This window comes from Pinus tabuliformis, chromosome J (genome assembly GCF_031772625.1).
Source record: "Pinus tabuliformis cultivar Carrire ecotype Pingquan chromosome J, CPIR1, whole genome shotgun sequence".
Classification (NCBI taxonomy): Eukaryota; Viridiplantae; Streptophyta; class Pinopsida; order Pinales; family Pinaceae; genus Pinus; species Pinus tabuliformis.
This window is the reverse complement of record NC_142295.1, coordinates 480992399-481009716: the sequence shown is the minus strand read 5'-3', so window position 1 is coordinate 481009716 and position 17318 is coordinate 480992399.

The following is a 17318-nucleotide window of genomic DNA, read 5'->3' as shown; positions in this document are numbered from 1 at the left end:
TAACCTGAGGATCCTTCAGCTGTTCTTCTACCTTAAGTGTAGATTTCAGATCTATCAGTTTGGCTTCTGCTTTGTCCAAATCTTGGATAGTCTGGACCATTGTAGAGACTCTAGGATTTGAGATATAAGGCAACTCAATCATTTTTGTTATTCCTTTCGAAGTAGGAACATAAATAAAATAACCAGCTTTGTTTTCTTTTAATCTGGTTGACCCATGTGGCTCAACAGCTGCTAGGAATATATTTCCTAGAATACAGTCAACTGGGATGTCTGCCAATACAAATTTCAAATTGATGTAGTGATGTTCAAAACAAATAGAAGGCTTAGGAACTTCATACTTGAGCGTTTTATTACCCAATCCTACAACATTTCTTTTTGCAAAAACCCAATATTTTGCTGGTATCACTTTCTTATTTAAAATGTTCACATCAGCTCTTGAGTCAAGGAGTGTTGTGAGTTCAAACATTTCTCCCTTTATGCAGATGTTCACTTTTACATGATGTTTCTAGTAGGAGATAGCGATAATTCTCATTTCTTGAAATCCAAAGACAGGGTCTTTCTTTCCTTCAAAAATTTCAAGATTTGGATTAAGATTTTTGGCATATTCTGCTTTGTCCCATGAATGAAAATTTTCTTCTACAGCTTGCTTACCTTTCTTTATTTCAGCAATTTGGGATTTCAAAGCAGAGATTTCAGATTTAATATTATGGATCTCTCTACTTACTTCTCCCAAGGTGAGTGAATGCACCTTGTCTGGCTTCTCTTGATGTCGCTGGAAGGATCTGGTATTCCTTTCAAAAGAAGCATCAACAAATAACGACTTTTTACCTGTATTTCTAGAAAAACTGGATTTGAGCTGGTCCATGAATGCCTTTGTTAGCTAATTCTTCATTTCTCCATCTTCCATTGCTCGAATCTGAGAAAGAATTTTTATCTCATCTTCTTCTGTGGCAGCCATTAAGATTTTCTCTTTCTGTGGTCTGAAGGATATTTCTTCAGAGCTGGAATCACTGTATGATTCTGAATCAGAATCATAATGCATCTGACAAGCACATTCTTCCGATTCAAGACAAGAACAAGATGTTGTTTCAGAATCTGAACAATCTTACATGTGTGCTTGTAATTCTTCTTGAGACGAAGAAGTAAAAGAATCAAAACATGATTCTTCAAATTGTTGCTACTGAATTTGGTCTTTAATTACCACATTTGGGCAGCGTTCTGTTTTGTGAGAGCAGGCACCACACTTCATGCATTGTATATGTCCCTCTTGCTTGATATTTCTACCGCTCTGAAAAGAGGCTTGGGACTTCTTCCCTCTGTTTTTCTTAGATTCTTCTCCTTTTGGACATCTTGAGGATGTATGTATAGTTTTTCCATACAACCAACAAGTGATATTGTTCCATTTCTCTTGTTTGGATGTATGCAGATGAATGTCAGAGGGTCTATAATAATGTGTCCTGGGGACATACCTGTAGTAGCCCTTTCTGGTTTTGGAGGAGTGACCTTTAGATCGCTGAGAATGCTTTCTTCTATCTTTATAGCCTTTAGCATTCTGTTTATACCCCTTTTTAGCCCTTTTCTTTACTTTTCTTCTCTTGACCAAAGGGTCATCGACTGTGATTCCATATTTGCTGCAAATGGAAGTCTTCTTGTCTGGGAGCTTTGAAAGTTTTTCCAAAGATTTGTTTACTTTGGAACTTGTGCATAAGCTCACTAATGTTTTTGTAATGTGAGAATAAATCTCACCCCAAGTATATGATTCAAATGGCAACTGAAAATCTCTTGCAACTTGATATAATCAACAAACTTGGATGGAAGGGCAGCAAGATAAACCTGTTTCCATAGCAGATTTTTTGAATCTTTCACTTCATAGATTCTTTGCATCCAATCCCCGTGAAAGTCTTCATATTGTGACATCTTGTGGCACTTGAGATTCATGAGAATAACTTCATTCTTATCTGTAATCTCTGTTTCATTGCCACGCCAGTGCTCCAAGATCATAGATGTCAGAGCTCCTATCATGTTGCTTGTAGTTGAGCTATCTAAATTGTGAATCACATCTCCTACTTCATCTTTAAGCACTTCTGCTTCCATTTTTATCAATAGTGCTGGAGATGATTCAGTCTCCCACCACCTGAGCAATGTTCCTGTAAAACACTGAATAATAGTTTTGCATGCTTCTATTTCACTTTTTCCTCTAAGACACATGAGTTTATATTCTATGAACATCATATCAATTAATTGTCTAATCTGACCAACACTCAGATTATCGATATTCCACTCTCTGTGTGATTCAGGGAAAAATGTATGAGCTCCAGGAAGCTTGCCTTTGCCTTCAAGATCAAGTGTAGGATATTTATTGAACCTACTTTCAAGTGGTTCATATATGGGAAAGATCTGAGACTCAGATTCTTTCTTTTCATCTTCTTCTTCCTTGAATAAGGAAGAAATGGTGACTTTTTCTGTAGCCTCTGGTTTTTCTGCTGAAGATGTGGCTACTTCTTTGGGAAATAGTGCCGGGAACCTGTTGATTGGTTTAACAAGATCTTGAATCTTTATATTTCTTTTGTAGAGAAAAGAGGTAGGAAATGATTTATTAGTTTTTGACAGAATTATTTTTTCAACCTTCTTAGTTAAACCAGATATTGGATTTTTAGAAGTATCCATATGATCTAATATTTTCTCTTCCACTTCCTCTATTTTATTTAAAGATTCTTTGGCATAAGATCTAACAATAGATGAAGTGCACTATACATCGTTGAGGTTTCTGTTAACCTCATTCAGTGAGACTTGAACAGTATCAAACTGTTCCTTTATTTCTATAGCCTTTGTTGTATTTATCTCTAGACTCTTTATTGTCGTATTAGTCCAGTTGATTTGTTCACTGACCTTTTGAATCCTTCCATCTATCCCCAATGCATTATCATCTCTTTGAACCAAAGGAATTGCCTTTGCTGCATTTTGATTTTCTCCAATGATAATTCCTCTGTATGGAGGAAAAGTAGATGGAGTCTCTACTCTACTGCCATCTAAAGCAGTCCAAGCATGTTTGGTGGAGGATGAAGAGGATGATCCTATCAACACAACTTTAGGGGAAACATTTTTCTTCCATTCATAAAAGGAAATCCAAGAATTTGTGACTTCCATATAATGTTTCCAATCTTTAGATAATTTAATCTTCTCCTCAATAGTATGACTAAGGCCAAACTGCTTTGCTTTTGGATTGGTAAATAAGTCCCAGTTCAACATGGCTTTCATCCATTTAGAACTTATTTCTGATTTCAAGCAGCCATTCATCAGAGTAAAGAACTTGTGCATTTCCATGACTGCAGGCTTTTTACAGTCATTTGGAACATGACCAAATCTACATGAAGGATTTAGGCCTTTTGCTTGCTCAAGATAGCCTAGTCCATATTTGGGCTTGGCCGGCCTCATTATACTGAACATTTCTATCAATCTGGGATCTTCCCCTTCTAGAGTGATAATTTCATGCATCATTAAAACATGGTCAGACTTTGGCTCATGGGGAAAAGGGATGTTTGAACATTTTGGGTTCGAGCATGGATTAACTGATGTGGAAGGAGGAGCTTCTCCAGTTCTTGGATGGTGATTCTCATGGATGACAGATTCAGCAAGGGTACATAAATTTACAGTAGCTTTACATTCAGGACATGTAACTTCTAGGGAATTGAAATTAACTAGCTGGGAAAATTCAAACAAAGAAATATGTTTACAAGAAATTGAGCTAGAACAAGCGGTATCAACAGTGGATGGATCTCTATAAAATCTAGAACTTTTGCAAGCTCTTTCAATTCCTCTGTAATCAATAGTAGATCTTCAAGGGAAAGACAAAACAACAGAGGATTGGTTCTCTTGGATATCAGCAGAGGTTATTCTTTTAAGTGCTGGAGGCTTGGGATTACAAACTACCCAGTGTTCAGGGAATGTAAGATCTTCCCATCAAATTGTCTGATGTTTTATTTTCCGATTCTTTGAATCTGTTAGAACAACGAAACTTGCTTTTGAATCCCGACTGGGTGTATGGCATATGGTTGGCCATAAGGTATTTGTGTGTCGGAAACATCCTCTGGATTGTATGGCTATGTTATGTCTTTTTTGGTGCATATCAAACCTTGAAGTTTGGATCCGCAACTACAGGATCTGATCTATTGTTTCGTCAAAGACATACACTGAAAAATTAGGATAACAGTCAAAGTATACTGGGCCATGCAACAGAGGGGCAACTATACCTCCTATTAAGGAATCGGTATACTTATTATGAGTAAGATCTCGGACTGTGGCTAGCACAAAAGTATTTAACCCTTGATGAGTCAAAGGGTTGATCCCGATCCTTATGCATCCCAAGTGCAAATATTTTGTTTTTAACCTTTTAGCTTCAGCCTGTAAAGTTTTTGGATCCAGAAGAGGGATAGACTGAATATTGTCAGAATTCTCCTGAATCTGACTAATAGACTCCTTTATACTAATTCTAGTGGCAGCTTTTAAATGGAATATAGACAAATCATCATAAACTTTTGATGCAAAGATACTAGGTAACTGCCATCAAGCAGACAGTTGTGGCTCTTCATATTCATGTTCTGCTTGATTTAAGACTCGACTAGAACTTGATGCAAACATATCCCTAAGGGGATTCTCTGTAGCAGATGACTCTCTATCTTCTAATTCATGGAAGGATACAGACTTTCTGAATGGATCCATTAATATGAGTGATGATTTAAAATACCAACCTCTTGAACCAGACGTTACTGGCTCTAATACCAATTTTCTGCAGGGGCTTCGGGCTTCCACAAAGCTTGCTACATATAAAATATCTAATATATTTAAAAAAACAGCTATATTTATTGAAAATGTTCATGGAAATAGAATTTTATACTTCATTCATGACACACCAGATTCCAAAATAACGAAATATCTCAATTTACTAATGAGTAAAATCTAAATAATCAGGATTACAAACCTTAACAATAATTTGAATTCAATATTTTTACTTTAATGTAACTATATTTAAACTAAGCGGCAGAGAGAAGCTACTATGTAGCGCTTATTTTTTTTATTAATTTTGTTTGAAATTTATTAAATATTTATTAAAATTAAAAGTTTAAGTTATATAATTGGAATAATTTTAATAATTTTTCTAAATATTAAATTTATTTATGCAATTAAATACATTTTAAATAAGGGATACATAGTAGCTAGTGTTTGTTATTTAATTTAAATGTAACTAAATTAAAGTAAAAATATTAAATTTATATTAGTGTTAAAGTTTAGAATCAGATTAATTTAGATTCTATTGATTGGTAAATATCCCTAATAAGAAACTTGGTATAATTTTAACATTTATATGTTAAATAACAAATTATGTAATTATAATTAGATGTTATCCAAAATATTAATAGAAAACTATCTAATTATAATTAGAAGTCATCAAAATTTGAAATATTAATAATACAATAATTGAATATATATACATTAAAAAACTATTTCTATAAAATCACAAATACACATATATATGTGGAAAAACTTTAAAATTTAAAAATATCTAAACATAATGGTAGAATCAACCACTTTAAGGTACCTCTACAATAAGATTTCTTTTTATCAATATGTTGGGAAAATTAGATATCATGGTGTAGGATTTTCTTTTATATCGATTTGTTGGGAAAGTTGGGTATCATGTTGAATTCATAGAAGGTAATGTCTTTTAAATTTACCATCATCAACTCTGAGAAATGCGATCCAATTTGTGGTGCAGATATGATTAGACATGACTATCATATATGGACAGTATAACGGAATTTAATTTTCTTTTATTTTATTTTTTATTTTTATATATAGTATAACGCAAAGTGTGCATTGTATTTGTGCACTCTAATTGCAATGCATGATAGTGAGTATTAAATTGAAAATTCCAATAAAATCTTTAAAATTATATCTAATAATATTATAAATAAATATTAATTAAAATATATGCAACAAATAAAAATATAATTTAAGAGAGTTTTTTGGCGTAAATCACAAGAAATTTCATTTGTCGACGCTTAAGAGAGTTTTTTTGGCGTAAATCACAAGAAATTTCATTTGTCGACGCGTTTCGAATCAACAAGTTTAGTTTATCGTCAGAACAAGTTGAATGATCAGATCAGGCTTAGTATGATTAAATAGAGAGAGCAGAAACTCCAACGGATGTATTCCAAGACCAGGTAACGGCTATATTGACAACAGCTAGATTTGATTTATTTGGGGAATAACCAGTATTTAATTACAAAAAGTGAACGGACCCTTTTTAACCACCTAAATTAATTTACATTAATAATTAGTTATCAAAGAATTTGTATCTAAAAAGTTAGAGTAATTAATAGTTAAATATAAAAATATATAAATATCAGGATATATATAATTCAAAAGGGCTAATTCTATATACCAATAAATAGTAAATTAATTATAAATTAAATTAATCTATAATAATAGTCATAAATAGAAATTAATTGAGTAGTAGAGCAAATTAAATAATAATAATAATAATAATAATAAATAAATAAATAAATAGAAATAGAAATAAAAATAAATAAATAAATAGAAAGTCAACTAAGTTATTAAATCTAAATAATGGAGTAGTTAGTTATAAAAGTTATAAAAATAGGGGTAATAGCAAGTTGTAGTATTATTACATTTATAATATAACTAATAAAATAATTTTAATTAAAAGGTTAGTTAAAAAAAAAAAACTTAGAGTAATTTAAGGGGTAAATAAATAAATAAATAAATTTTTAATATTTAAAATTAAAGGTCAAAAAGTCAAATTAATTTCAAGCTTATTTTTTTCTAAGTTCAAAAAAAAAAGGCTACAACAAACTCACTGACTAAAAGAACCTTAAGGAAGGAAGGCCCCAAGACACAAGAAAACCAAGGGAAAAAATCTTAAAAGACCACAGGAAAAAACCAAACAAAGGGAAGGGGAGGCAGGAAGACCACGACTATGAGGAGAGGGCTGGGACCCAGCAGCTACTGATCTTCCATTCGTAAGTTCCTCAGATCTGTGAAGGATCCTATCGACCCCAAGGACATGAAAGGGGTTTATATTATTCCTTGTTCATGTGGGACTCCCTATATTGGTGAGACTGGTCGCTCCATTAATCAAAGGATTAGTGAGCATGCAGCTGACTTTAAGCATAGAAGAGCCAAGTCTTCTGCTTTAGCAGAGCATGTGGAGAAAACCAATCATCATGTCTGCATTGAGGAGGCTAGTGTGATTACTAGAGTTTCCCATTTCCATCACAAGAAATTTAGGGAAGCACTTGAGATTGAAAAAAGGCCTAACAATCTCAATAGGGAGGATGGTTGGAAGATTAGTAGCTGCTGGGTCCCAGCGCTCTCCTCCTAGTCGTGGTCTTCCTGTCTCCCCTTCCCTTTGTTTGGTTTTTTCCTATGGTCTTTTAAGATTTTTTTCCCTTGGTTTTCTTGTGTCTTGGGGCCTTCCTTCCTTAAGGTTCTTTTAGTTAGTGAGTTTGTTGTAGGCTTTTTTTGTCTTTTTTTTTAAAAACTTAGAAAAAATAAGCTTGAAATTAATTTGATTTTTTGACCTTTAATTTTAAATATTTGAATATTTATTATTTTTTTAATTTTATTATTTTTTACCCCTTGAATTACTCTAATTTTTTTTTTTTTTTTTAATTAACCTTTTAATTAAAATTATTTTATTAGTTATATTATAAATGTAATAATATTACAACTTGCTATTACCCCTATTTTTATAACTTTTATAACTAACTACTCCATTATTTAGATTTAATAACTTAGTTGACTTTCTATTTATTTATTTTTATTTTTATTTCTATTTTTTTTTTAATTTTTTTTTAATTTACTCTATTACTCGATTAATTTCTATTTAAACTATTATTATAGATTAATTTAATTTATTATTTATTGGTATATAGAATTAGCCCCTTTGACTTATATATATCTTGATATTTATATATTTTTATATTTAACTATTAATTACTCTAACTTTTTAGATACAAATTCTTTGATAACTAATTATTAATGTAAATTAATTTAGGTGGTTAAAAAGGGTCCGTTCACTTTTTGTAATTAAATACTAGTTATTCCCCTAATCCAGTCAAATCTAGCCGTTGTCAATATCGCCGTTATCTGGGCTTGGAATACAGCAGTTGGAGTTTCTGCTCTATCTATTTAATCATACTAAGCCTGATCTGATCATTCAACTTGTCTTGACGATGAACCACACTTGTTGGTTCGAAACGCAGGGACAAATAAAATTTCTTGTGATTTACGTCGAAGAAACTCTCTTATATTTGATATGGATCACAAAAGCCTCAATTCAACAAAAATATAATTTATAAATTAAATTTTATAAAATAAAAATTATTTAATATACTTAACCAAAACAATAAAATAATAGTACAAAATTATAATAGGTCAACGTAATAACGAATACCATATATGAACATAATTATAAAAAAAATAACAATCTTGACTCAATCATATCACTAAATTACAAATATACAAATATTACACACCCGACACTTTAACGAAATATGATGCAACACTTGTCAAAATTGGAATTGACATGCGACCTTTGTAGTGCATGAGAAAACATTACTTCCCTTTGAAAGCATGGACTTGAAATTGCAGAAAGTCCATATACAAATATTGTTCGTTTTCACGCCTTAAATAAAATCCAGTTCCACATTTCTCAAAATGGTTAATGCAAAAATGGGAATGGTTTTTTTTTTTTTAAGTTTTGTCGATGGTTAATGCAAAAATGGGAATGGTTTTTTTTTTTTAAGTTTTGTTGATGGAAACGTTTTATGGTTTAAAAACTCATTACAAAAATATATTTATAATTGAAATTGAAGTAATTAAAAAATATATGGTCAAATTTTGATTTGTGTATTTGAATTATGTAATTTCTCATTTTATTAATGAAGAATGTTGTTTTTCTTCTTAAAAAATTGGTTTATTTTACTGCATATATGGATTCAACACCCTAAAAAAACTTATGGGGCATTATGAAAAATTCACCTGTCAAACTTGTGAATTCAATGAATCCTTGCTGGATTTTCAATAAATCCTTGTTGGATTCTAGACAAATTAGATCGGAAAATAAACCTGAAAACTTTCGAAAAAGTCATACATAAAAACTAGACTACTTGGTAGAAATTTGCATGTTATCATTCAAAAAACATTGCTAACACTCAAAAAACATTGACCTAAAAATTTGTGGCTAGGGGAGAGCCTTCTATTGTTGTGCAAGGACCAATACTAGTTATAGTACTGATCCCACACATCCATAAAAAGATATGCATAAACCATCAAAAAGATGCACATAAATAGTTTATATTAAGTTATATAAGTTATATAATTCAGTCCAAAATGGGCCCACATATTGACTGGGCCATTAAGTGTCAAACATCAAACCTTAACATCACAAGTTGACAAGACATAATGTCCCAAGTACCTCTAGCTCTGAATTATCAAATAAGTCAAAATGCACTACAAAACATTCCCAACTACCTCTAGTTCTGAATTACCAAATAAGTCAAAATGCACTACAAAACATTCCATTGAATTCTATTCAGGAGTACACCTATCCCATCAAACAATCACCCACCGATTACCATTGGAACAACACATCCCATTGCTCAGTAATACCTACACAAGAATAGGTGAAATGTGTGTCAGCGATAGGTACATGTGTGTTTAACCATTTAACCTGCTGAAGACAATAAACAACAACATTCAATTCAGGAATTAGTTCAGAATATGCAATAAAGGACACCAACACTTTCCATTCAAGTATTAAACACACCGACGTTTTCAATTCAAGAATTAAACACAGGAAAGCACAAGGATCAACCATGAAAGATTATCAACCATTTGATCATGTACAAATCAATCCAGACCACACATTTGAATTTGGGAGATGGAAATCCATGCCAATCTTCCCTACCAATTAAATTCTATATCAAAAAACTATAAAACATCAACTCTTACTGATTTTCATTTCAAACATTCATTCTAGTCATCAGTGGTTGGAGACAGACAATCAGAGTGTTCAGACACTATTACATTCGTTCTATTTATCAATTGCTGGAGACGTACAAACATAGTGTGTGCACAATGTTACATTCATTCTATTCATCATCTGCTGGAGACATACATGTTTGTTTTTGTTGAATAATGTTATCATTTTTTTTTAATAATGTTATGGAGACATACAAGTTTGTTTTTGTTGAATAATGTTATCATTTTTGTTGAATAATGTTATTTTTGTTGAGAGACAAGGGTAAATTAAAGCCATTATAGCCAATATCACTTGTTAAACAGATCACAAGATCTGATCAGAGAAACATTTCTATATGAATAATAGACCCACTAATTTAGAAACCAATTTCAATGCCACTGTAACCTCAAATCTGACCCCTGCAATTCAATATCAGACTACTATAATAGCAAAGAATATCCTTTCACAGTCCTGAAGATGATGCATATAAATTTATAAATTTATAATCCTGAAGATGATGCATCCCAGAGTGCAGGATCATGTTTATTCTTTGAAGGAAATGAAGCAACTTGGAGGAGATTTGTGACCTCCTGAAGGGGAATGGCCTAGGAACTTTATGAATTCAAAGAGAAAATTTTGATGTGAGGTAGATTCATTGTCTGGTTAGAGAAGCATTTCTAAATGAATAACAGACCCACTAATTTAGAAATTCTCTTTTAATTATTAGAATATCAAATTAAGATGAGATAACTACAAGATTGCAAGAGCAAAACTACAAGGAATTAGACAATTGAGATGCAATAGATAATCATTTATTTCATTATGAGGAATAATATGAGCAAGGTGTTTAAGATCCTATAGACCGTCCCATAGACATTAAAATTCTATTTAATCATGATGATAATGTAGAGGTAGAAGATGACTTTATTTCGCTTGATTCCACTAGTCTGCTCATGATGGGGGAGGAAGAAGCTTGATTCCACTAGTCTGCTCATGATGGGGGAGGAAGAAGAAGTGTAGGAGGAGGAAGTGTACTTAAATGATGACCATCCCTTTAACCTGTTCCCTACCTATCTCATAATGGTGTTTGATAATATCATGGTGGATGTGAGAAATAAATATGACCCTCATGGCCTTCTTAAATTTTTTCACTTTATTCAACCAATTCTCTAATTTTCCTGTGTTCTTATATTGGTCTTTTCATTCTCCTTCTTGCTGAGGTTTATTGTGTTGGGATTTAATTAGGACCGTTTCAGCTAGTCTTACTCATCTATCTCGCGGGGTTCACTTAGGTGCAGTGTTTATAATAACATCAAGTTTTCTTTCTTTCTCTGGTATCCTTTCCTCAGAGGTTGATAATCTCTTACCATTGGCCTGCTATCATACTATTGTATGGGTAGAATCATAATAGATTTTTCTTTTCTTTCAGTCAATGAAAAGGATGCATATTCAGTGTGCATAACACCCATTCTCTCTCTTTTTCAATTGAGTGCACCTTCTTTGTTTTCTGAGGCTTTCACTTGCAAGAACAAAAATAACTAGAACTAAACCCTTAGAATTTTAGAATTTGAAAGGGAATAACTACATAAAAAGACTACAACTAAGAACTCTTACTCTCTATAGATCTTCTTGATAATTCATATTTTTACCAACTAGGAATAAAATGAATGCCCAAGACAAAATGAATGCGAAGAACACTCATTTGAGGACATAGAAAGCTAGTTGTGTTGAAGAAATTGTGTTATGTAAAAGTTGTTACAAAAAGAAAAAGGAATAGCTCTTCCCCATAACTCATATTTTTACGAATTAGGAATAAAATGAATATCAAGAACAATGATTTGAGGACACAAAAGTCTAGTAGTGTTGAAGAAATTGTGTTATGTCAAAGCTGTTACAAAAAGAAAAAGGAATATCTCTTCCTCATAACTCATATTTTTACCAACTAGGAATAGAATGAATGCCAAGAACAATGATTTGAGGACACATAAAGCTATTTGTGTTGAATAAATTGTGTTATGTCAAAGCTATTACAAAAATAAAAAGGAATAACTCTTCCTTATAACTCATCTTTTTACCAACTAGGAATATATTGAATGTTAAGAACAATGATTTGAGGACACATAAAGCTATTTGTGTTGAATAAATTGTGTTATGTCAAAGCTGTTACAAAAAGAAAAAGGAATAGCTCTTTCTGATAACTCATATTTTTACGAACTAGGAATAAAATGAATGCCAAGAACAATGATTTGAGGACACAAAAAGCTAGTTGCGTTGAAGAAATTGTGTTATGTCAAAGTTGTTACAAAAAGAAAAAGGAATAACTCTTCCTAATAATTCATATTTTTACTAACTAGGAATAGAATGAATGCCAAGAACAATGATTTGAGGACATAGAAAGCTAGTTGTGTTGAAGAAATTGTGTTATGTCAAAGTTGTTACAAAAGGAAAAAGGAATAGTTCTTCCTCTGGACTCATATTTTTACCAACTAAGAATCAATAAATAATTTAAAATGAAAAAAAGGGTCAATGCCACTGTAACCTCAAATCCGACCCCTACAATTCAATATCACACTATTATAATAACAATGCTTCAGACCTGATATTTTTCGACAATCTGCAATAGGTCACTATTGAGAAGAAGTAAGCTTACAAGTGATTAATAAAATACACTCCAATCATCAATAACATGCAACATACCTTAGAATATCCTCACACCCTAGACAAATCAATCAAATAAAGCCCACAACCCTGCAAGAGAAATCTAGAAAGAATTTTTATGTGTGAATCCTCACTATTTCTTTCTAGATTTCTTGTTTCTTTCTGTGAATTTAATTATTCCAAGCCTGTTGTAGTATGAAATTTTATGTGTGAAAACCCTTCCAATTATGAGTTTCAGATCCGAGATGTATTCAGTTACAATATATAGATAAAGCATTGATTGTTGTTGCTCATTGATTGCAAAGGCCAATGAATTATCTTGTTTTCTAATATAGTTTTTTAAAATCATAATTTCGTGGTAACTTTGTAGGTTATTGCAGCCATACCAAGAGTTTCTATTGCAGATCATACAAGAGCAGGCAAGGGGCAAGGGGGTCCTAACTGCAATCCAATGAATCAGATGAGGATAGGGGGGTGATGTGAATGCTCCCAATGCACCCAGTAATGTCATTGAAAATGACATCATGGTTGCAGATCATTCTATTCCACCATCAACCACAAAGTCACCTTCAATCACAGTGCAAGGTGCAAATTCAACAAAGAAAATCACTACCATCAAAGGCTGGACAAAGCAAGACATGTTGGCTGCAATTGATGCCATCGAGTTTAAGGGACATTCAATTTGTGCCTCTACAAAAAAACATGGTATTGTTGCCTCTAACATACATTATTGGATAAATGGGTTGACTAATACAAAGTGTAGAGGGCCTGTTATAGTTATGACTAAAGAGGAGGAGGACGAGGTGGTTGAGTGGTGTAAGGAGATGGCCCAATTGGGACATGGGTTAGAGCTTATACAACTTAAATCCACAGTAGATCAAAGTTGTCAGGGGAGGCCAAACCCCTTCAACGATGGGTTTCCCGGTAAATCATGGTGGAGTGGGTTTTCTAAAAGGCATCTAGACGTTGTGCTACATACAAATAAGGGCCTTAATAAAGAGAGGGCTTTAAATCTATGCCCTGCAATTGTGTCCAAGTTCTATAACACTCTTTCTGTTGCATATGAGCAACACTCATATGCCCCATACCATATATGGAACTGTGATGAAACAGGCTTACAGGCAGGAAGGAATTGTGGTATGCAGGTAATTGCCAAGAGAGGGAGCATAAATGTGCCTAATATTTTTCCTAAGAGCAGGGAGTGGATCACTATTCTTTGTTGTGTCAATGCAATTGGTTCTTCAATCCCAGGATTTTATCTATTCAAAGGTAAAACACAACTAAAAAACTATATACAAAACTGTGAACTAGGTGCATGCATGGTTGCACATCCCCATGCATGGATGAAAAAGGAACTATTCCTGAATTGGCTTTGTCACTTTGCTGCATCTATACCACGTGGTGTCTCACCTGAAAACAAACACCTACTGATTTTAGATGGCCATGGAAGCCACATGGCTGTGCAGAAAATTGAGGAGGCCAACAATTTGGGCATTGACTTGTTAACATTGTCGGCTCATACCACTCATAGACTGAAACCCCTTGATGTCAACATGTTTAGGTCTTTTAAGAACTATTTCAGGTTCGAGTGAGCTTTGTGGACGACAAAGAATCCAGGGGTGGAAGAAAATAGGTTTGAGCTAGCTTAGCTTGCAAGTAGAGCATTTAAAAGGGGTCTCACACCTTCTAATATGAAGGATGGATTTAGGAGGACTAGTATATGGCCACTTAATGTTGATGCTCTTATGCATGATACTAGTTGTAGCCAAGCATTTTATGTGGAATCTCAAGAAGTAGAGAACTTACAAGACCATGTTGATGGTCAAGAAGATGTTGCTGTTGTTGAAGGTATAATGTCCCTTTCTAAAGGGCACTTCTATGGTAATGATGATGAACATGTGAGTGAGACATAGTTCAGTCATGAACCAACTATCAATATCATGGAGGCTATCACACCCATTGAACCACCCACCAATTCTTCATGTGATATTCCATATGAGGGAGTTGATCAAATTAATTAGAATGCAAACTTTATTTCAAATGATAATGCAACAGGATTAAACAATGAGAAATTGAGCATGCCAACCCAGATAAGCCCACCATCATGGTTGGCAGAGGCCATGATGAATATCAAAACACATAATGTGTCTACCACCAATATAGAAAGCGTGGACATGCCTTCACAACCATCAGAGTTGAACATCAAAATTGTTCATTATTTTGTAGACAATGGGTCAATGGAAGAGGAGCCTATTCAACATGAATTACCTAAACAAGACAACAATGGGGACCAATTAGTTTTCCCTGAGGTTGAAAGCCAAGTGTTAGGTCCCCAGGAGCATGGGACATCAAAATAGAGAAAACTTGGTGCATTCCTAAAGTTACCAATAGAGAGAGTGAAGACCTCATCAAAGCACTCAACATCAGATTGTCTTCGTTTGGGGAGGAGTTCACAGTTGCTCACATATAGAGATTATATGAATTTGTTGTTTGAGTCTGAACGTAAAAAAAATGAAATTCAGGAATCTAAAAGAGAAAGAAGGAGTTGGCCAAGGAAAAGAGAGTTGCAAGTACTACAGTAGCAGAATATCGAGCAAAGGAAAGGTTAGAAAGATAAAAAGCAAGGGAAGATAAGGAACATCATAAACAATTGTCAAGGCAAGAGAGGAAGGCAAGAAAGGTTCAACCGTTGTTGGAAAAAGGATTAGGGGTGATATGCATGGAAGATTATGGTCCAAGCCACTTTAAGGCAAATAGGATGATGTCCAACAAACTGGACCATATTGCAGAGCACACACCATCATACCAAGACTTGATTAACATCCAAGTCCCTTGCTATCAACCAAGGGTTATGCCCACCTCTTATATCCCTACCAGTGCAGGTTTAAATCCTAACTTTGTTTATATGACACCTGCACTCAGTGCTGGGGTTAGTAACACAAGAGGACACTTGGGCTACTCATTCCCTCCATGGCTACAAGGAGGAAATTGGAGTCAAGCATATGGAAACATTCAGGCACATCCTAATAAACCAATCTTGAGTAGTCCACCATACTTGGGTCAGGCAAGCAACTAAACAATTTTCGACAATGCATGAAATGGAGGCCATCAAACATAGGGGTGGCATGACATAATTTTTTTAACTACATTGCAATGTAAATTTTGTAAGGATGCATTATATTGATTGGTTTATAAGTAGAAGCTACACCTCTACAAAGTTAAGTATTATCTAGTTCATTAGATTGAGGAATGCAAATGATGAAAAAGACCATTATCTTCTACGCAGTTACATCGAATTTTACTTGATTTGAGAATGTTTGTTAATGATCATTGTGATGATCAAGGGACAAAGGTAGATGAACAAAATTCAAGAATTTTAACTTTGTTGTGATAATATGATCTATAGATAATTGAACTCTATTTGGATAATTTGATCAAAGTTAGATAAACTGAATTCAAGAATCTGAATTCTGTTGAATTTTAATTTTAATTCTAATTTGAAAAACATTTTTATTTTGATGTTAGGTTTTTATGTTTTTTTCGATCATCAAAATCTGCTCTTTTATTTAGACTAAAACAATGAATCTAAAATAATGAATCACTAATAAACAAACAAGCTAACAACATAAATGAATCTAAAGCATTGAATCACTAACAAACAAACAAGCTAATAACATAAATGATTCTAAAGCGATGAATCACTAACAAACGAACAAGCTAACAACATAAATGAATCTAAAGCAATGAATCACTAACAAATAAACAAGCTAACAACATTTTACTGCTAATAATTTAAATGTATTATACTGTTGACAATTGCTAACAATTTACACTGCTAACAACATTAGGGGAGGGACGCCATTAGGTGAACGGGTCCACGTAGACCAACGATGATGCCACATAAACTAGGTGAGGTGTTGTACGACACCTATCCTCCCATGTGATACCTGTCCTCCATGAATCATGACCAGTTCAACCGGTTGAGGGCATGTTAAGTCCCCTCGAGAACATATTGAACATCTGTTGTTTTTTTGGCTGCCTTATTCTATTCGGGCCTACTACTTGCTCGTTTCTGGTTCCAAGTACATAGTTCCATAAAACAACATACAATCCCTAAAGCTAATTCACAATGGCATAAAGTAATGCACACAATAGAGTAGTTGAACCCACAAGTAATTCACAATGGCACACATTAATGCACACAATAACATATAATAGAGACACAATAACATATAATAGAGGCGAGACTCTCCAACATGAATTCCTCCTATTTGAATTGTTGAGAATACAAAATTACATAGATCAAAAGACTCATAGAAAAGCATAAAAAAATTCATGGAGAATCATCTAGAATGTAGTACAGAATTTATAAAGACATCTTTAGAATACAAACACTATTTCTAAATTTAAACTAAATTAGAAAGTACTATAACCAAAAGTAATTAACACACCCACAATAAAAACTTTGAATCAATAGACAATTTCTTCAAACCAACGATAGTTTCTTCAACATAGCCCCCTTGTGCTTCTAGCATTCACTGCAGGGTAATAATTCACAAATGGCACACAATAATGCACACAATAGAGTAGTTAACCCGCAAATAATTCACAATGG